Source organism: Protopterus annectens, chromosome 2.part2 (genome assembly GCF_019279795.1).
Source record: "Protopterus annectens isolate FY-2018-M chromosome 2.part2, PAN1.0, whole genome shotgun sequence".
NCBI lineage: Eukaryota > Metazoa > Chordata > Ceratodontiformes > Protopteridae > Protopterus > Protopterus annectens.
The window spans coordinates 727,319,788-727,341,510 of NC_056730.1; positions in this window are offsets into that span (position 1 = coordinate 727,319,788).

The window sequence follows — 21,723 nt, forward strand, 5'->3', positions numbered from 1 at the left end:
ATTTGATAACTATATATTAGTCTTTTACTAGTGTAGTTGTAGTGTGAGTTTTATTATTACTATTATTTTTTTATAAAGTTTTCTAAAGGCAATTTTTTAGGCCTATTATCCTGTCTGGTTTAACGGGTGTTTTTTTCTTTAGGAAAGGCTCAAGTCCTTAGTCTTTTTGTGGGTGTGTTATATACATACCTTTAAATTTTCAGGTGTTTATATATATATATATATATATATATATATATATATATATATATATATATATATATATATATATATATATATGTCTGGGTATTACAACATGTCTGAGAAACAAAAATCAGGCTTCAAGAAATGTCAATGCGGACAGAAAATGTCCATCACGGATAACCACTCTTCCTGCATCTACTGTCTTGGCCCTCTCAACTTACAGGAGGACTGTTCTGTTTGTCATTCCTTCAGTAGGAGGGTCATGATGGAGAGGCGCAGGAAGTTAGTAGACGGGTTTATTAAAACCCGAATTTCAGGAGGCCCTTGACAAGGCTGAATTGGTATCCAAGTCTTCGAAGGGGTCCAAGTCTTCGCGAGTGTCGGAGCCAAAGTCATCGGCTCCGAGCACCTCAATTAAGATTCAGACACCGGCTCCACAGACTTCGGAGTCGGCTGTCTAATGTATATCTTTGATCGAGACTCCGGTCTTGGAGCCGGTCTCGGAGGTTCTGCCGCCATCTATCCTTCACTCGGTGACTACTTCGGCCCCTTCGACCCGCTCTTCGAGACCCTTATCTGATTCTGATGTGGATCGAGTGATACAGAAGTTAATGGAGAACTCTGCCCTTTCCAAATTGATCGGTTCCGTCCCAGCTGGTTTCGAAACTCGAAGCCCTCCCTGGGTAATCTACTGCTCCTTCGAGACCTGTCGAGTCTTCGGAGCCGAGAGTCGAAGTTCCAATGATGGTAGAACCATCAATACTGAAGCCTACAGCCGTGCTTTCGGTACCATTGACCTCGCCCTCGGAACGGATCGAGGGGTCCTGTAGCCGACCATCGTTCCTGGGTTCCGGGGCAGACAGTCGAACCGAGCTGTCTGTACAGACTCTCCCCCTAGGAGCCTCGGCTCAGATTAGTTCAGCACCATCCTCTGGGTCAGAGCCCGGACCCCTGATCTCGGGGATTGTTCCTGGTTTCTCGAAACCAGGAAGGTCTTTGGATCCGGGTACCGGTGCCTTCGCCATGAGGAAGGTCTTGTCGAAACAGACATCTCATCAGATTCTACTTCTCCCCCCCCCCCAAGGGCCCACGTTCGACTTCTGTATCCTCTGCTCCTACAAAGCGTCGAGACCCAATGCCTCAGCTGCCCCCAGAGGGTGCTCCCGGTTCCTCGGACGCTTCTCCAGAAGCCCCATCTGAAGAAGTACCAAGGAAGAGACTGTGCAAGAGGAGGCACATAGATTCCCCACAGGAATCTCTTGCATCAGATACAGATTTAGATGAAGCAGAAGGGTCCCCACGGTCCCCCTCTGAGGATGTCTCCTTTGCGGACATCCTGGAGATCCTAAAACAGAGGGGGGATTGGCAGCCACAACCCTTCGGTGGATGAATCAGTATTGCTGAAGGCATTCGGGGCTCTACCTTCTACCTCCTGGGTGACCCCTCCCTTTGATGACCTTATGGACTTGATAGCTCGTAGGGCTTGGGAGACACCTGACATGATGGAACCAGTTCCCCGCAGACCGAATAAGTTTATAACAGCCCCCCAGGACAAGAGTTTTCTTACCAAGGGTGTTCCAGTGGATACTATGGTGGTGGCGGCAGCCACTAAGAAGGACATGTCAGAGTCCTCTTCCGCTGTCCATCCTCCTAATAAGGATTCCAGGACGATGGACAGATATGGGAAGCGCGTTTTCAGTTCTGCGATTTTTTTCCCATGCGATCGCTGAACTACTTGACGCATTTTACGCGTTTACAGAGGGATCTCCTCAAGGAACTCTGAGATACTCTCCAGGGTCGTACAGATGCTGCTGTTACTGAGAAAGTGACAGCACAACTTAATACCCTTAACTCTGTAGTCAACTACTCCATGAGGCTCATTTCATATGCGGCCGAAGGTGCGAGTAGAGGCAGCTTCAGTGATTGCACTTAGACCATCCTGGCTGCGGCTGTGCTCCTTTGCGGAATCCTTCAAGTCTTCCTTTACTAACGTCCCGTTTGATGGTGCCTCTCTTTTTGGCCCCAAAGTAAAGGAGACCCTCACTAGGTGTGAGCAAGAAGGGAAGACCCTATCTGCTGTAGGAGTCAGTTTTTCCGCCCCTTCCAGACCATACCCCAAAGGGCAAAGAGGCAGAAAGATGTGGTTCCGTAAGACACAGGGTTCCTTTCAGTCCACACACAGTGATAATGCCCCTTCCAGAGGCAGAGGAGGGGGAAGGAATGGAAGACACCGACCAAGTGGCAGAGGGGGTCCGCAAAACCACGGCGACAGAGATACTTTCTCTGGCAAGCCCTTCCAGCACTCCTGAGAGGAGGCCCGAGTGTCCTGCTCTGGAGGTAGTCGGGGGACGCTTAACTTTGTACCCGTTGGCCTGGCGAAATTTAACTTCAGATTCGTGGGTACAAACTATAATTACCAGAGGTTACGACATAAAATTCATAAACGTTCCCCCTACCACCAAAAGATTCCCAGACGTTCCACCCAATCTGCGGAATCAGGCAGCCTTCAAGATCCAAAAGCTGCTCAGAAAGAGCCATCCAAGCAGTCCCGGCAGACCAAATAGGATCCGGAACTTACTCGAGCTTCTTTTTAGTTCCAAAGAAGACAAGGGACTGGAGACCAATTCTGGATCTCAGCAAACTAAACACTTTCGTAGTGAAGGAGAAGTTTTGGATGGTCACGCTACAGTCAATTCTTCCTTTTCTGCAAGGAGGAGACTGGATGTGCTGTATAGATCTCAAGGACGCGTACTACCATATAAAGATGGCCAGACTGTCCAGGGGATTCCTGCGCTTCCGGCTAGGAGCCAGTCACTTTCAGTTTCGAGCTCTGCCGTTTGGCCTCACCTCAGCCCCCAGGGTGTTCACCAAGTGTATGGCAGTAGTGTCTCACTTGAGACAAGGATTCTGGGTGTTTCCGTATCTAGACTGGCTCCTCTCCGCCACCACCGAGTATCATCTGCTCCAAGCAAGAGATTACACAATCAGTCTTTGTTCCCGTCTTGGCGTTACAATCAATTTCGAAAAATCTACCTTATCGCCATCACAGCGTATCTCATTTATAGGGGCAGAACTGGACACTACTTTAGTTAGGGTCAGGCCTCCCACCAGAAAGGGTTTCAAAACTAAGGGAGCAAATTGCAGTACTCCTTAAAAAGACAAAAGCAACAGCAGAACAGGTTTTGAGCAACAGCAGAACAGGTTTTGAGAGTCCTGGGATTAATGTCTGCCACTCTGGTTGCAGTCCCTCTAGGAAGAAATGCACATGAGGATCCTTCAATGGCTACTGTTCGCCCAGTGGTCCTATCAGCACCTGCCGTTGTCGCACGAAATTCTGATCACATCCTGCTGCAAGCAGGATCTGGGATGGTGGACGCTATCTCAAGACTTGACACAAGGTCGGCCTTTTACCCTACCAACTCCGATAGCGACAATAACCACGGACGCTTCCCTGATCAGGCGGGGGGGGTTTGTTCCAGGGAAAGACGGTCCAAGGTCAATGGTCCAGAACAGAATGCAAACTGCACATCAATGTCCTAGTGGTGTTTCTAGCGTTGCAACACTTTCACGGCGTCTTACCTCAAGGAACAGTGGCAGTCCAGACAGACAACATGTCAGTGGTCTGGTACATCAGCAAACAGGGAGGAACAAGGTCTTATCCACTATGCAGAGAGGCCCTCAGGATCTGGCAATGGGCCGTCTCCACCGGACGCTTTCTGATAGCAATGCACATTCCCGGGACGTCCAATGTAATTGCAGACAAGTTGAGCATAGCCATCCTGTTACCCCACGAGTGGTCTCTGAAATGTCAAGTGGCGGAAGTGATATTCCGCAAGTGGGGCCAGCCTTGCTGCAACCTTTTTGAATTGCCGATGAATGCCAAATGCAGAAGCTACTTTGCCCTTCTCCCTCCACCAGGGAGCGTCCCCAGAGATTCACTGGTTCACGATTGGCCCCCGGGTCTCCTTTATGCTTTTCCACCCATTCCGTTAATCCCCAGGTTTCTACAGAAAGCCAAACCTCTGGAAAGGACCATAATTCTAATAGCCCCATTCTGGCCTCGACAGATCTGGTTCCCCTTTCTTCAGGCCCATCAAATCGAGGAGCCATGGATTCTGGACCCAGTTCCAGACCTTTTGACCCATGCATCAGACCTTTTGACCCATGCATCAGGAGCCCCTCATCCATCCCTGCAGGCCCTGAAATTGACAGTTTGGCTGCTCCTCTTCTCATCCTAGCCAGGTCAAGCCTTTTGTCCCCTGCAGTTAAACACATAATTGTTTCCTCTCTCAAACCATCCACTACAAAGACTTGGCAAGTGGAAACATTTTTCTTATTGGGCATTACAACAAGGATTAGATCCAACAGAAGCACCGGTGCACAAAATTTTGGAGTTTCTAAGATCTTTGAAGAAGGAGCATCATCGTCCACAATTAGAGTCCAACTGGCGGCCATATCGAACTTTCATGTGGGTGAAAGAAATTCTTCCATCATGTCCCACAGGCTTTGCAAGGCATTTATGAAAGGCACTTTCCACCTCCGTCCTACCATTCGTAACCCAGTTGCTCCTTGGAATCTTAACCTAATTTTATCCCAGTTGATGTTACCCCCTTTTGAACCAGCCTCCACTGCCTCTCAAGTTCGTGTCATGGAAATCCTTATTCTTGGTGGCTATCACCTCCGCTCGTAGAATTTCGGAATTACACGCGCTGTTAGACCTCCCTACTCGATTTTCCACTCTGATAGTGACATTACGCACCAATCCATCTCTTCTCCCAAAAGTTTGTTCACTTTCAAATATTAACCAATCCATCGAACTTCCCACCTTTTTCAAAAATCACACTAACAAGTTGGAATATATGCTGCATAAGTTAGACGTCCACAGACAACTCAGGTTTTATTTGCAAAGGACAAAAGATGACAGAAAATCAGACCAGCTATTTATATCCTTTGCTGACCAAAAAAAGGTATGGCGGTTACGAAAGTTACCTTGTCTAAATGGTTCACTGATTGTATAAAATTTATCTATTCACAGACAAAACAGCAATTACCTTTTCAACCCAAGGCTCATTCTACCAGGGCGATGGCCACATCTCTAGCCCATGCAACCTGTCTGCCGTTGGATACTATTTGTGCGGCAGCAACCTGGGCAAAGCCTCATACCTTCATTCTCCATTATAAGTTGGACAAGAACTCCAAAGATATGGCCTCCTTTGGTTCCACGGTCCTCGGGAATGTTCTCCCATGAGCCACCCAGGGTAAAGGAGCTAGGGACGCTACCCATGCGTAAGAACAAATGGCGAGATTGAACAATTTCACATAAAGAAGTTATGTTCTTACCATAACGTTCCATGTGAATTATTCATCTCACCTTTGTTCTTACTACCCACCCTCCATCCCCCGGCCTATGGTTTTTTTTTGGAGAATGGGATGATTTGGATTCCAGTTCAGCTTGTCTTCAACACCTTCTTTTCAGTCTCTGGCTTCTTCTGTTGTCCGGGTACACTTCTCAGTACCTAGATATTTATGGCATTGCTGCCCCTTATCTTTAAATTACTGCTAGCGCCTGGGGCACATTGTTATCTTCTGGTGTTAGCAAACTAGATCTGAGGATTAGCACTAGGGGATTGTGGGATAGGACTGTGCCTTGAGTTTTCTCAAGATGCAGAGCTGTAGAAGTGGCCATCTCGGAGCAGAGGATCAGCTCCGAACCCATGTGCAAGAACAAAGGCGAGATGAACAATTCACATGGAACGTTATGGTAAGAACATAACTTCTTTTTTTAACTTAATGTGGACTTGTGTATTATCTGGATAGCCTCCTGCTGTTTTGCTTAATGTCTATTTTAGGTTCATAGGCTAACTGCCCTTATAAGCTATTTTAAGCCTAGCCAATTATCCCTTGTGTGACTCAAACCCTGCACTTTGTGTTTGTAAGGCAAACACCTTAACCATTAGGCCAACCGCTAATTTATCATATTTAAATGACTTGGTCGATAACATCCCTTTACAGGAAGAATCCTTCCATTGTGTTTGCACTAACATTAGGAATTATCAATATGTTTTTTTTTTTACTGTTAGAGGCAGTAGAAAAAACACCAACGATGCAAATGCCAAAACTCCATGAAGCCTCAGAGTTAAGTAAGGATTTCATTTCTGTTCAAATGGGTTACCTTATGCCATCCATTCACTGATGGGAAGGCATTTGTTACTTCATTAACCTTGAATGGTGGATTTGTATGCCTGATATAATCTTTATGCTGGGTCCATGTCTCTCTTCAGGGACATACAGAAAGTACAATACATGAAACACAACACTTGAAACTTCAGTGTGCACAGCGGAACACTGAAGAAAGTAACAAGTCAATCACATTAAAAAGTGAAGAACAGTTTAGATAGTAGGGGAAAAATGAAATTTCTGGCCACCTATGAGAAAGTCAACAACAAAAAAAAACATAGCAGCTTAGGTAATGTATTAAAGTAATACAATGTGTCAAATGTTAACAGCCAACATTTGCAGTAGAGCTCAAAGATTAGGTCCCCTCTATTAAATCATATGATGCAAAATTACCTGCATTATTGAGAACAAAACATTCCATGTAGCAGTGATGGAAGCCAGTATCATTTTGCAGTAGTAGCTGTCTTCTGGTTTATGGATGGCTTTGCAAATCAGAATGCCTAAGGATCCTAGCTAAGTCAGGCATTTCCCATAAAATTGTCCATTTCCCTTGTAAAATAAAATAAGTCCAAAACGTATAACATTCTCAATGTGTCTGTAAATTATTCCATTGGAAAGCGGATATGGTAATATCTAATTAGCCAGAAATACCATTGATAAATCATTGCTAGATCAGACTAAGTTGAAAAGACAGCGTTACAGATGATCTTTCATGTTAAGTTATTTCATTTCTTTCAGTTAACAAGGAGTCGATTGGAACTTGTATTACTCTACGGTTAATTATTTGAGTAATAATTTAAGGTTAGGCCAGGATCTTCATGTTCTTTGTGTATTCAGCGATTGGTTGAACTACAAAAGATGTGCGTGTGCGAGATGTATATCATGCACTAAAGATATGCATGCATGCACAATTGTAAGTTAACAGAGATATCTCTTCCAGTTTTTTTTTTTACAGACTTGCTGTAGTATTTCTTAAGTGTGTGCTTCTGTTGTCAGTAAAGATGGGGGCATTTTGCATAGATTTCTTTGATTGGAAGGAAGTTTAGGAAATGGGTAGTTTTTGGCATTATTGGTGCATACATTGTTTCATTGCTTACTGGAAAAATGTTCAAAACTACAAATTTAAAAAATACTGTAACAAGTGTAAATGTGTCTATGTGCAACTAGCTGTTTTTTGTTTATGAAATGGCACACTGTTGTAAAATCTGAAAGCAGTGTTGGTATCATAATTGCCTTTGGTGCAGAAGGCTGTAGATTCTGCTCCCACACCATGTAGATGGCGTGTTGATAATTATATTGCCCATATGATTGTTGATTATTTAGTGCATTTTAAGGCGATAGGGGTTCTACACTCCTTTGTCCTTTATATGAGATGCCTAGTGATTATGAACTTGGTCATTTCCTATTGCAGTATTACCAACTTACCAATTTTTTAATGCAATATAGGCAATTAATTCTTCAAGGAAAGCATGCACTGAATTTGTAGATAAAACATTGATATAGGTTCATAGGTTTATACTAGGCTATCTGCCCTAAGGCATTTATAAGCCTAGCCCAAATTATTGTGGCTTACGCCACCCCTTATATGAAAAAATACTGTGCCCATTAGTTTGTTGTGCCTCTGTCCAGCAGTGACACAGAGATGATTCCTGGGGTAAACCTATGATCTCCCATCCACAGGTCTAGATTTCTCTTGAACAGAGTCAGCGAGGTGCTCTGCCTCACATGGACCGGGATTTTATTCCACAGCATAGGGAGTCTCTGAGTGATAAATCTATCCCTCCAGCACGTCTATTTATATCCGTGCTAAGGTTTAAGTCGCTTGCTCTAGTGGTTTTGGTGGATTTGGATTTTTTGAGGTGGAGCATGTCCATTAATTCCGGGTTGGACATGGCCTTGTATGTCAGGCACATGTCACCTCTGAGCAGACGGTATGCGACTGAATAGAGCTGGAGTTTCTTCAATCTGGCAGCATATGACAGATTTTGGAGTCCCTTTATCCTTTTGGTGAGGAACTTTTGGGGTCTCTCCAATTGCTGCAGATGTCGGGTGAGATACATCCCGAATGGGGCATTGTACTCGATCATTGGTCTGATAAGTGAAGAGTACAGGGGAACAATGACCTCACTAGATCTGGATGTGAATCCCTTCATGATCAGGTGGGCAATGTAGAAGGTCTTTCTAACCACTTTAGCAATGTGAGTGTCAAAAGAAAGGCCACTGTCAACCTGGGTCCCCAGGTCCCTGATAACCTCTTCTGTGCTTAGTGGATTGCCACCTATATGGTAGCTTGGGGTTACCTTGTTTTTCCCGAAGGGTATGACTATACATTTTTTGGCGTTTAACTTCAGGCCATGGCTCTGGCACCAGCTATCTGTTTCCGTGAGTCCCTTCTGAAGGATATCCGTGTCTGATGCACTTTCCACTATGGCGCCCAGTTTGCAGTCGTCTGCACACTTTGTCAGCCAAAGTCCTCCCATGTTGGCCTGTACTTCTGAGAAGTAGATGCCAAACAATAGGGGCCAAGGACCGAGCCCTGTGGGATACCACTTGTGACCGGCTTGGAGTCTGACACAGCGCCAGCAACTCTAACCCTGTGGGTTCTGTCCTTAAGCCAGTTTGCAACCCATCTTGTGACATATGGGTTTACATTTAAGCTGGTAAGTTTTTCTACAATACCCGAGTGGGGTATTGTGTCGAAAGCCTTTGCAAGGTCAAGGTAGGCTGTATGGACTGCCTTTCCCTCATCAATGGCCTTGGTGACTGTTTCGAAGAAGTCAACCAAGTTCAAAAGGCATGATCTTCCCTTGACAAAGCCAAACTGGGTCGGGTCCAATGTCTGCAAGTCCCCTATAACTTTGTTTATGAGCTCCATTATGATCCTCTCCATAGCTTTGCAGACTAGACTTGTTAAGCTTATGGGGCGGTAATTACCAGGGTCCGTAGAGGCACCGCCTTTGTGGAGTGGGACCACAGTTGCCGTACGCCACTCCTTGGGCACGTATCCTGTGGTAAGGCTAAGATTAAACAGCTGCCTTATGTGCGGGTTTAATTCCTCATTTAGCTCGTGTAGCACACAGCCGGGGACACCATCCGGTCCCATTGATGCTGTGTTTTAGCTTTAGAGAGAGCAGCTTTCACCTGCGCATTTGAGATGCCCGGGAGGCTACACTCGGCTGGGATAGTTATCTCTCCTTTAGGGGGGAGGGTGAAGTTTGCACTGAACCTGTCTGCCAGTATGTTGGCAATGTCTGTGGGTTCAGTGATTTTTGTATCATTTTGGACTAATTTTGAGCATATCTGGGAGTTTCCACCCAGGTTCCTAACATAGCTGAAAAAGGCCTTATGATTGTCCTTTGAATCCATGGCAATTTTTCTCTCAAAATTGGCCTTAGTTGATTTTATGAGTGCTCGTATTTTTTTACTAATAATGATCAGGGGTGACTTCCCTTTTATGGATTTTGTTCTATCATGTAATAGCTTTCTCCTCTTATTGTAAAGTTTGTTAATGGCTGGGGTCCACCAGACTGGACGTTTGCCCTTTGTGGAAAGAGTCTTGGTTTTATTTGGGATTGCCTGATCCATGCAGTCCTGGAGGTGTTCATAGAAGGCATTTGTAAGGGCTTCCGCAGCTTGGGTTGTGGTTTCCTTTGGCTCAGGGGCCTTGAAGGATACCACACCAGTCTTGAGTAGTGTGAAGTTTGCTTTAGAGAAGTTCTTCACTATGGTCTTTTTTGCTTGGGGTGGGGGCGGGATGTGGATTTCCAGTGAGATTAGTTTATGATCAGATCTCACCAATGAGGGATATACTTCCGGTGTGGAGCATTTTGTCCCCATGTTTGTGACAATGAGATCTAGTATATTTTCTCCTCTCGTGGGAACAGTGACTAGCTGTTCCATGGCATATGTGAAGTTTATTTGCCGGTAGCAACCTCTTCATTAGGTACAAATTTCTTTAATGTGGAATTCACATGATTTTACATCTGCAGAGATTGTGAGTATGGAGTACTGTTGGTGGATTATGATGCGAGAAGTTTTGAGTGGCCTTTTATGTTTGAAAATTTCTGAAATGGGTAGTTATTGGCTCATACATTTTTTTCATTGCTTATTAAAAGAATGTTGAAAACTACAAATTTAAAACACTTTCTAACAAGTGGTGCTGTATTATACAAGGAATATAATTCAGTGCAATCAGGAAGGTGAATCAAAGAACAAATACAAGGATGCATGGCCCAAAAATGTGTTCAAGGAGTCTGTTTTGAAAACAGCCCAAAGGTAAACTTAATTCTTCACTAGCCAGATACATTTTCTATGAATGTGGGTTTTCATGCCGTTTCAATGAACATGAATTTTCCCATTTCAATGAATGTGAGTTTCAAGGGCAGAGAGGTTTACTGCTTATGCCAAGTCTGTTTTCATTGCAAGACTGTATTTAGCAAATGGCTACCTGTGTTTGTGCTATTTTATTTCAATATCTGTAATGACTGTAGAAGCAAATAAGAGAACATTATGCATGGTAACTGAGAAATAACCAAATAATGGAACACTGGAATGGCTGAAGAGGGGGCCGCTGCTGGGGGGAGGGGGTTGCTGCAGGAGTGGCTGCTCTGGGGGGGGCAGTCTATTACCCTGCCTAGGGCCCTATTCGACCATGATCTGGTCTCGTATTTAAAGTAGAAAATACTATGCAGAAGTAGTTAGTTGTAGTTAGATGCCTTGCAATGTTATTCTTCCTATGCATTTAAATACGTTAAGGAAGTGACTGGAATGGCTTTCTTGGGAGTGACCCTGTGGGTGTGACTCAAATAGGAATGTTTCATGACTGTAGTGTGGGTCGGGCTTAAGGAGCGCCGGAGCACTACTTCGCCTAGGGCGCCATTTCGGCTAAGGCCAGCCCTGACGGGAACCAGTGATCTTAGTGTTTCACTGTTGCAGACATTACCTGTGGGTTATCCCTGCTGTGGTACACTTTGTCTGGCCTGAATACCTGTCATTTTTCTGTGTCTGCTGCTGTTGCCTGTAGTCTGGTGTTAGGTCATCGGTGCTATAAAGCTAGGTAGCTGACGCCATTACATCAGTCTTTCTTACCATGGAACCCGTAGCAGAAGCAGTTCGCAAGTGTTCCAGTCAGTCACTACCAGAGTTTGAATTACAGCTGAAAACATCTAAAGCTAAAGTAGCCTATTGGGGATCCTTTTTTCTTGCACTAACCAGTGTCTGAAAAAGTTACTTGTCTTGCCTGTGGAAAGCAGATTTAACACAGACTTCCATTCATACTGCGTCACTTGTTTAGGCCCGGACCGTGACATCCCCCGTTGCAGGTTCTGTACCCTCTTTAACACAAGAACCATTCGCTGTAGAGCTTTTATTGTAGACTGGTATTTTCATCTTCCATCTTTGCATTCTGAAATGGCATCAGCCAACAATCTGTGAACATTCTGAAAAACACAGCGATAGACCACACAAGGCTAAGCCTTCCGACTACTGTACCGCTCAGCAGGTCATCAATTCTCCAGAATTCAGTGAGGTGCTTTCGCAGCCCCTGATGCCAGATTCAGTATTTATGCAGGCCTCTACCGAGACCCTTTTGGAGTTCGGTATGCTGCAGAAATCTTCATCTTCTGAGCCTTTGCTGTGTCTGCCTCTGTTGGGTCTGGAGTCACGACACAGGCACTGGCTTGCGAGGAGGCCTCTTGCACTACTAGATAAAAACAGACGTCTTCTCATCAGACTATCATTTGTCAGACCGATGGATACTTGTAGGCCTAGAAGCCAGGCCACTCCTAGAAAATCTGCTGCTAGCCACCATCTTGCTCCTGCTCTACCACCCCAAGCACAAATGCTTAAAATGGAGTATCTCATCTCCCTCATTAGGGCTAGCCAGGCCACAACTTCTAAAAGGAAACGACACCCTTCTGAAATTGACCTCAGAATTCTGAGGAATCTGATTATTCAGATTTGGAAGAGGAACAACCACCTCTGACTGCTTATGAGGATTCAGATACAGAGGAATCCATTCCTTCTGTATCCCCACCAAAAGACCTTTCCTTTGGGGAAACCCTTCACACCCTCAGGGAACATATCCATTGGGAGTCTCAGGATTTCCCCTAGTCTATGAAGAGAGATGTTATTTGTGTTTCACTGTTGTAGTCCTCACATTTGGGTTATGTGCCTGCAGGTAGCCCTCAGCCGGCCTGAATATCAGAGTTTTCGGATTTCTGCGTCTGATGCTGTCGCTTCTTCCATGACGTCAGGGGTATAAAATATGCAGCCAAAGCCATTACATCTGTCTTTTTTGCCATGCGGTGCCCAAAGCAGTTCGCAAGTGCCGGTCAGCCGACTCCTAAAAATTTTCGATCTGATATTGTTAATCCTCATTCATTCCTTACGCATGGGTATGGGTATTGGTTCCAACCTCAGAACCGAGCCAGCCATTTTCCAAGCTCGTGTCAGCTTCAAACTCTTGAGCTAAACTCTTACCCATAATCCACCTTTCCCTGTTACCCTAGATTTTGTTTGCCGCATTGCCATTCGGTCATGTCAAGCTACTTCTCGAGCTAAGTACAGTTTGTTGTTTGATAGTTTTTCAGGTTACTTTTCTGTCAGAAAAGTTTATATTTCATTGTCTCTTACCCTATCACATTTAGCGTACATAATTTCTTCAGGTTTTGCTAATCTTATCTTTACTGCAAGGTATCTCTCTTTACCATTGTTGGTAATCCTTTCCCCCTTTTTCTCATACCTTCGGGTACTCTCTTGTACCATTGCTGGTACCTTTTCTATTAATTTGCTGTCATGGCAGATAAAGGTAGTCCGGGGTTTAAGCGGTGTTCTGATTGTGGACACAAACTTCCTACATCTGATGTACAGTCTGTGTGTGTTTGGGAGCTTCCCATTTGTCTGTTGACCCATTCTGTACTATTTGTGAGAACTTTTCGAATAAAACCTTGTTGAAAAAGAAAAACAAGCTGTTACTGAAGGGAATTCTTAAATCTCCCTTTTCAGAGGCTATTTCTGGGTCGGAGGCCTCAACCCCTCTTAGAGCCCATAAGAAAATCTTGGATGTTCGTACTAAGGCTAAATCTTTGCCTTCATCCCCGGCTGGGGACTCCCGCCAACCAAAACCTAAAAAGGCTAAAGTTTTGGCTCCGGAGCTCACTCGGTCAGCCCCAGCGCTTTTGGTGCTTAGATCTTTGGCACAGAGGCCATCGGCTCCATTAGTGATCTCTGCTCAGTCTTCTTCAGCAGCCTTCACTATATTGGCACCGAGGGGCTCCTTGGCACAGACTATTACCACTATCGGCACAGACAGTTCAGTTGGTGCAGACCTTGACCGCATTGGCTCAGAGGTCTTCCGCGGAACTGACGCCTTTATTTTTTACTCCAGTTTTCAGTTCCAGCTTCGGCACCTACAACTGCTTCGACACCGATCCCTGGGTCTGTGCAGACCATGACCTCGGCACTGATAACTTCTTTGGTGTAGTCAACCGTAGTCCAGTCTCCTGTACCATTGTCCTCTGTGCGGACAGATGAGATGGGCACAGAGTTTGCCTCTTCTGTGGACAGGCCTGTTTCTCCCTCAGTCTGTGAGGTCCACTAGAAGCCTTTTCAAACGTGTGTTGCATCTTGTGGATCAAGTGCTCTTGGCCAGAGGTATCCCACCCCTCAGGAACTATCCTTCCTTGAGAGGTGATCACCCGTCTCCAAAGACTCCTTCTAATTCTCCTCCTCCATTGCCTTTGAAGTCTATATATTCCCACAGGAATCCCCTTTTCTGCTGTCTTCTCCAGCTTCTCCTGCGGAGGTGGTCCACCGGAAAAGTTTGTGTAAGAAGAAAGCCAGACTGTCCATCTGCCTGAGAGAATCCCGGGCCCTGGACAGGATAGGGAAGAGCACCTTTGCTTCAGTGACCTTTACTATCAGGGCCATGAATTATATGGCACATTTTACCAGGCTTCAAAGGGATCTGATTTCCAAAGCTCCCTGAAACCTTGGCTGGTGCCGTGTCTGAGGCCCATGACAGTGGCCTCTCAGCTGGCCACCATTGAATCTATAGCTCCTCTATGCAACTGATATCTCTTGCATCAGAAGGAGCAGCTAGAGCAGTGGGTTCAGCTGCAGTCTTGAGCCGACACGCCTGGATGCACTCGTGCAATTTCACAGAACCCTTTAAGGCTTCTTTTCTTAATGCTCCTATTGAGGCCACCTCGTTGTTTGGGCTCAAAGTTAAAAGCAGACTGGCCAGATGTGAACAGGGGACGGTAAGACGCTTTCTGCCATAGGTGTCCGTTATTCTTCCCCTCAACGTGCTTTCTCCTGAATCCAAAAGAGTAGGAAGATATGTTCAAGAAATCTCAGGGTCCTTTCCGTGACACACAGGCAGAGTTCTCCCCCAGAGGCAGAGGGGGAAACTCTCGGGGAAGATGCTCCTTTCAGGGCAGAGGGGGTCCGCATAACCAGGGTTCCAGGGATTCCTTCCCTGGTCAATCCTACCAGCGCTCCTGAAGAGCACCCCAACTCCTTTCCTCTGGAGGTGGTTGGGGGATGTTTCTCCTTGTACCCTTCTGCCTGGCTAACCATTACCACCAATTCTTGGGTACAAAGGATTATAACTAGAGGTTATCATATCCCCTTCGTTCTTTGTCCTGCCCCTTCAAAAAACCTTCCTGGTGTTCTACCCAGTCAAAGGGAGGAAGCAGCACTAGAGATAGAAAAGCTGTTAGAGAGTCATCCAAATAGTCCCTCCAGACCAGATAGGGTCCAGATTCTACTCAAGACTATTTTTGGTGCCAAAGAAAACCGGGAACTGGAGAACAATTTTGTATGTCAGTTTATTGAACAAGTTTGTGAGAGTACAAAAATTCCAGATGGTCACAATAGTCTATCCTCCCGCTTTTGGAAAAAGACTATTGGATGTGCTCAATAGATCTTCAAGATGCATGCTACCACATAAAAGTGGACAAGCCATCAAGAAGATTTCTGCATTTCCGTGTGGGAGCCAGTCACTACCAGTTCAGAGTACTGCCCTTCGGACTCTCTACAGCCCCCAGAGTGTTCACAAAGTGCATGGCAGTTGTCGCAGCTCACTTGTGACTTCAAGGATTCCAAGTGTTTCTATACCTAGACTGGCTCATTTCCGCCCCACCAGACATCTACTGGAAAAAGCCCTGGCATACTCTTCCTCCCTGCTCAAAGGCTAGGCAGAACCATAAACTGGTAAAAATTCAATCTCACCCCATCTGTCGACAGAATTCATAGGGGTTATCTTGGATGCAAAAAACTGCAGAGCTGCTATTCCAGAGCACAGAATTCTAAGGATAAAGCAACAACTAATTCCAATCCTTTCAAGGAAAAAATCCACTGCTCACTCAGTTGTGCAGCTGTTGGGTTCCATGGCAGCCACCATCACCATTGTTCCCCTGGCCAGGTTTCACATGAGGCTTCTACAGTGGCCCCTGCTCACCCAATGGTATCCTTTTCAGCATCCTCTTTCAGCCATGATTCGAGTAACCCACAGGTGCAAAAGGGATTTAAATTGGTGGATGACGCAATCCATCACAATGGTCTCGCCCCTTCTCCCCCCAGCAACCCAAGGCCATAGTGACCACGGACGCCTCCCTGATAGGGTGGGGGGGTTATGTCAGGGACAGACAGTCCAAGGCACTTGGTCCGCGCTAGAGGTGCATCTGCATATAAATGTTCTAGAGCTGAGGGTGGTGCTTCTGGCTTTGCAAGCATTCCATCCCCTGCTGCCATGTGGGACAATTGCGATTCAATCAGACAAACATGGTTGTGGTCTGGTACATCAGCAAGCAAGGTGGAACCAAATCTTTACCCCCTTTGTCGAGAGGCCATGAGGATATGGCAATGGCTACCGTTTTCTTCTAGCAACGCACATTCCTGGGAGTTTCAATGTGATAGCAGACACTCAGCAGGTGCATTCTTCAACCTCACAAGTGGTCCCTGAATCCCTTGATAGTGGCGGAGATCTTCCACCGCTGGGGCCATCCTTACTGTGACCTCTTTGCATCCCTGACCAACTACAAATGCAGCAACTACTTCGCCCCAATTCCCCCTCCGGGACAGTCACCCAGGGATGCTCTTGTCCACAATTGGCCCTTGAGTCTTCTTTACACATTTCCACCCTTTCCCCTCATTCCTGTCGGTTGAAGAGCAAGGTGATCCCCATAGCACCATATTGGCTTCGACAGATTTGGTTCCCCTTCCTTTGGCCTCACCTACTAGATCGACCATGGATTCTCCATCCAACACCAGAGTTGATCTCGCATCCACAGAACCTGATTCATCCTAACTTGAACAGCCTGAAGCTCACGGCTTGGCTACTCCAATTCCCTTGATTGCCAGGCAGAATGATCTTTACGAGTACGTGATATTCTTATTGCTTCTCATAAGTCTTCCACTAGAATTACTTATCTGAGCAAGTGGAAAAGATTTACCTGTTGGCTGAAAGATCAACAAGTAGACCCCTTTTCAGCACCAATGTCGATACTAGACTATCTGGCCGACCTTTTTCAGTTGGGTCTATCGGCCTCTACCATTAGAGTTCATTTGGCTGCAATTTCTAATTTTCATGAGGGTGTCCCAAGATTCCTCTAATGTCCCATAAATTGCGCAAGACCTTCATAAAAGGTATGAATCATCTGAAGCCATCTTTTAGAGAACCTATTCAGCCATGTGATTTATCATTAGTTCTACAAGCTCTGACAATGTCACCTTTCGAACCAGCCTCCTCTTGCAACCTCAAGTATTTGTCATGGAAAACCTTCTTTTTGGTCACCATTACTTCTGCCAGACGTATTTCTGAGCTTCAAGCTTTATGTATCAAGAGTCCATACTTGATTTTTCATAGAGAGAGAGTGCGTCTGAGAACTAATCCAACTTTTCTGCCTGAAGTGATCTCTGAAATGTCCATTAATCAAGCCATTGAATTGCCAGTTTTCTTTCCCAATCATTCAAACAGAGGAGAGTATTGCCTACATACCCTAGTTATCCACAGGCAAATACATTTTTACTTAAACAGGACTAAACCCTTTTGTAAATCTGACCAGTTATTTTTGGCCTTTTCTGGACCTAGATTAGGATCTGCTGTTGCTAAGGTCACAGCTAGATGGTTGAAGGACTGTGACCTTCATTTATAGACAACGTAATATCTCATTGCCTACTACCATGAAAGCTCATTCAACAAGGTCGGTGGCAACTTCTGCTGCCTTCCATGCCAGAGCTTCTTTACATGACATCTGTGCAGCTGCAACTTGGGCTATGCATCGTACCTTCATCAATCGTTACAAATTTAGATTTGGCCTCCAGGGGAAGAGCATCTTTTGGTTCTATGGTGCTCAGGAATGTCCTTCCATGAGAGCCTCCCAGGAATAGAGGTAGCTGGGGACTCTGTCCCATGCGTAAGGAATGAATGAGGATTAACAATATCAGATAAAGAAGTTATGCCTTACCATAGCGTTCCATGTGTATTGTTGATCCCCATTCAGTCATTACGACCCTCCATCCTTCCCACTCCTGTGGCTTCTAGTGGATCTCACCATCTGGTTCTCTTAGGTTATTTGACCAGAGGTAGCCTCTACCTTATTTTGACTTGCAAACTCAATCTGAAGTAATGGAGAGGGGATTTATAGGCAAGTGTTTAGCTCGAGAGTTTGAACCTGACGCAAGCTTGGAAAATGGCCGGCACCGATACACATGCATAATGACTGAACAAGGATCAACAATACAGATGGAATGTTTTGGTAAGACACAACTTTTTTTCGAGTTTCAGACCTGAAGTCTTCAAAAAGATCAGTACCCTGTTGGGGATCCGTTTTTCTTGCTCTAACCGATGTCAGAAAAAATTAACAATTGGCCTTGCTGCATCACCTGTTTAGGCCCTGACCACGACGTCCCTTGCTGTCTGTTTTGTGCCTTGTTCAATGCCCAAACTATTTGTCGTCTGGCTATTTTTGTAGCTAAATGCTTTCGTTCTCTACCTCCATACTCCAAAATGGCTTCGTTAAGCCATTCGACTACCGCTCTCCCGAAAAAAACATAAGGATAAAGACAGACTGCATGGGTCCAAAACTGCAGACGATGCTTCTGATAAGCTAGTCACCAATCCACCAGTACTCAGTGAGGTACTTTTGCAGCCCCTAATACCTGGTACTACAGATTCACAGGCCTCTACTGAGACCCATTCTGAGTCCGGTATGCTGCGAGATGCTACTTTGACTATGGAACCTGTGGATGTCTCTACCTTGGATGGGTCTGGAGCTGCTGTGCAGGCACTGGCTTCTGAGGGTGTATTTAGGCCTACCGATTTTCATATCAAATCGACTTTGTTTCAAGCTAAAAATATAGAATTCCTCAGGCCTAAAGCTCGCACTAAGCCTCTAGAAAACAGATGACCAAAGTGCATTCTCAGGCTCATATGCCTCAAAAACAAATGATTCGAATGGCTGAAGACCTTCTCTTAATTAGGGGAAGCCAGCCTTCCCCTCTAAGAGACCTAGAACTGATTTTCTTTCGGATTCTTCTGATCAGGAATCTGATATCTCTGTTCCTTCTACCAGTATTTACCCTTATCTACTTATGAGGATTACATTCCCTCTGCTTCCCCTCAAGAAGATTTTTCTTTTGGTTAAACCTTCCATACCCTTGAGGATCATGTCCGCTGTGAAAGCAAGGACTATTCTCAATCCAAAACGAGACTTGGGGAATGTTTAAAACCTGCCTTAACACAGGCCTCTAGCTATGCCTCCTGTTCTGGAGATTGTAGATATTTTCTTGGAATCCAGCCTTACCCCAGACACTTTGCCTCCAGCTCCCAGGAAACCTGACGGGTACTACAGAGTACCTGACTCTCTCAAATTCCTTTTCAAGAATCCTACTGAGGATCCAGATACCATTTCCCAAGGACCAAAAGGCATTAAGGCTATTACTGCCAAAAATCCTACCCCTTCTGATAGGGATTCTAGAGGTTTAAACACGGGATAAGAAGGTATATATTTCTGTTACTTTGGCCATTAGGGCTTTAAATTGCCAGTTTTATATGTTAAAGTATCAGCAGCATATTATGAGCTTAAACAGAAAATGATGTTGATTCCTGACTCTGAGCACAAAGATTTACAAGAGTTAATGCTTTGCAATGTGGTTTTGATGCTTGCATCTTGCAGGGCTGCTGTCACTGGGTCTGTACTTAAAAGGCATGCTTGGCTTAAGGAACAGAACTTGCCAGATCATGTTAAAGCTAATATGTTCTTCGTGTTTCACTGTTGCAGTTATTACATTTGGGTAATCTGCTGGCAGGTTGCCCTCAGTCGGTCTGATTAACAAAGTCTTGGGTCCTGTGTCGGTTGCTGTCCCTTCTTCCATGACGTCAGGGGTATAAAACATGCAGCCGATGCCATTACATCAGTCTTTCTTGCCGCACAGTGCCCGAAGCAGAAGCAGTTTGCAAGTGCCGGTCGGCCGACTCCTGAAATTTTCGTTTGAGTTTCAGAACCGAAGTCTTCAACTAAAAGCTAAGTACCCTGTTGGGGAAACATTTTCTTGCTCCTTACTGATGTCAGTAAAAGTTAATAATTGTATTACTTGTGGAAAGCAAATACCTCATAAGGATTTTCATTTGTAGTGTATTCCTTGCCTTGGCCCTGACCACGACGTACCTTGCTGTCTGTTTTGTGCTTTATTTAATCAGCGCACTATCTGTCGGTACATTTTTGCTTCTAAATATTTCGGTTCTCTGTTTAATTATCCAGAAATGCTGTTGGTTACCCATCCGACTACCAGAATACTGAAAAAAACAAAGAAAAAGACAGGCCATTGAGGTCCAAAACTGCTGACAATGCTTCTAAGTCAGTCGCCAGTTTGCCGGTACTCAGTGAGGCACTTTCGCAGCCCCTGATATCTGCCACTTCTGATTCGCAGGCCTCTACTGAGACCCATTCAGAGTCCAGTATGCCGCAAGATGCTTCACCTATGGAACCTGTGGATGTCTCTACCTTGGATGGGTCTGGAGCCGCTGTGCAGGCACTGGCTTCTGAGGGTGTATTCAGGCCTACAGACGTGCATATTAAACCAACTTCACCTTCAATACTAAGGCCTAAATCTCGATCTATGTCTAAAAAACAGATGCCCAGGCCACATGTTCAGGCCCCTATACCTAAAAAGCAAATGATCAAATGGCTGAAGATTTAATTACACTAATCTGGGGTAGTCAAACCCCCTCCCTTCTAAGAGGCCTAGGGCTGACCTTGACTATGAATCTTCTGAACAGGACTCTGATGTTCGTGTTTCACTGTTGCAGTCATTACATTTGGGTAATCCTGCTGGCAGGTTGCCCTCAGTCGGCCTGAATTCCAAAGTCTTGGGTCCTGCGTCTGCTACTGTCACCCCTTCCCTGACGTCAGGGGTATAAAACATGCAGCGGACGCCATTTTCTCCAGTCTTTCTTGCCACACGGTGCCCGAAGCTGAAGCAGTTTGCAAGTGCCGGTCTGCTGACTCCTGAGATTTTCGTGTTTGAGTTTCAGATCCAAAGTCAGACCTTGACTATGAATCTTCTGAACAGGACTCTGTTTCTTCTGACTCTTCCAATGACCTGGATTTGTCCATACCTACTTATTCCATACCATACCTACTTATGAGGACTCTGATGCAGAGGATTCCATTCCCTCTGCTTCTTCCAGAGGATTTTTCTTTTGAGGAAACCTCTTACATACCTTAAGGGAGCATTTCCACTGGAAAAGTCAGGACTTTTCTGAATCCAAAAAGAGGCTTAAGGATTTCCTTCTTCCTCAGCATAGGCCTTTGGCTATACCTTCTCTACTAGATATTGTGTTTTCAGAATCCAGTATGGCCCCTGATTCCTTGCCTTCGGCCCCTAGTAAACCAGACAGATACTACAGGATTCCTGAGTCCCAAAAATTCCTTTTCAAAAATCCTGTTGCGGACCCTGAAACCATTTCTCAGGTGCCCAAGGGTGTTAAGGCTTCTACTGCTAAAAATCCTACCCCTTCTGATAGAGACTTCAGGGCGCTGGATAGATGGGGTTAAAAGGTTTTTACTTCTGCAACCTTGGCAATCAGGGCTTTAAACTGTCAATTCCATATGCTAAAATATCAACAGCATATCATGGGACTGCTTAAACAGAAAATGTTGATTTCTGACTGTGTGGAAAAAAGATTTACTGGATTTATTGCATTCAGCTGAACAAGTTGGAAAACATACTTTGCAATGTGGTTTTGATTCTTTAGAGGCCTCTTGCAGGGCTGCTGTAACTGGGTCTGTGTTTAGAAGGCATGCTTGGCTTAAGGAGCAATCTCTGCATGAGCATGTTAAAGCAAAACTGTTGGGT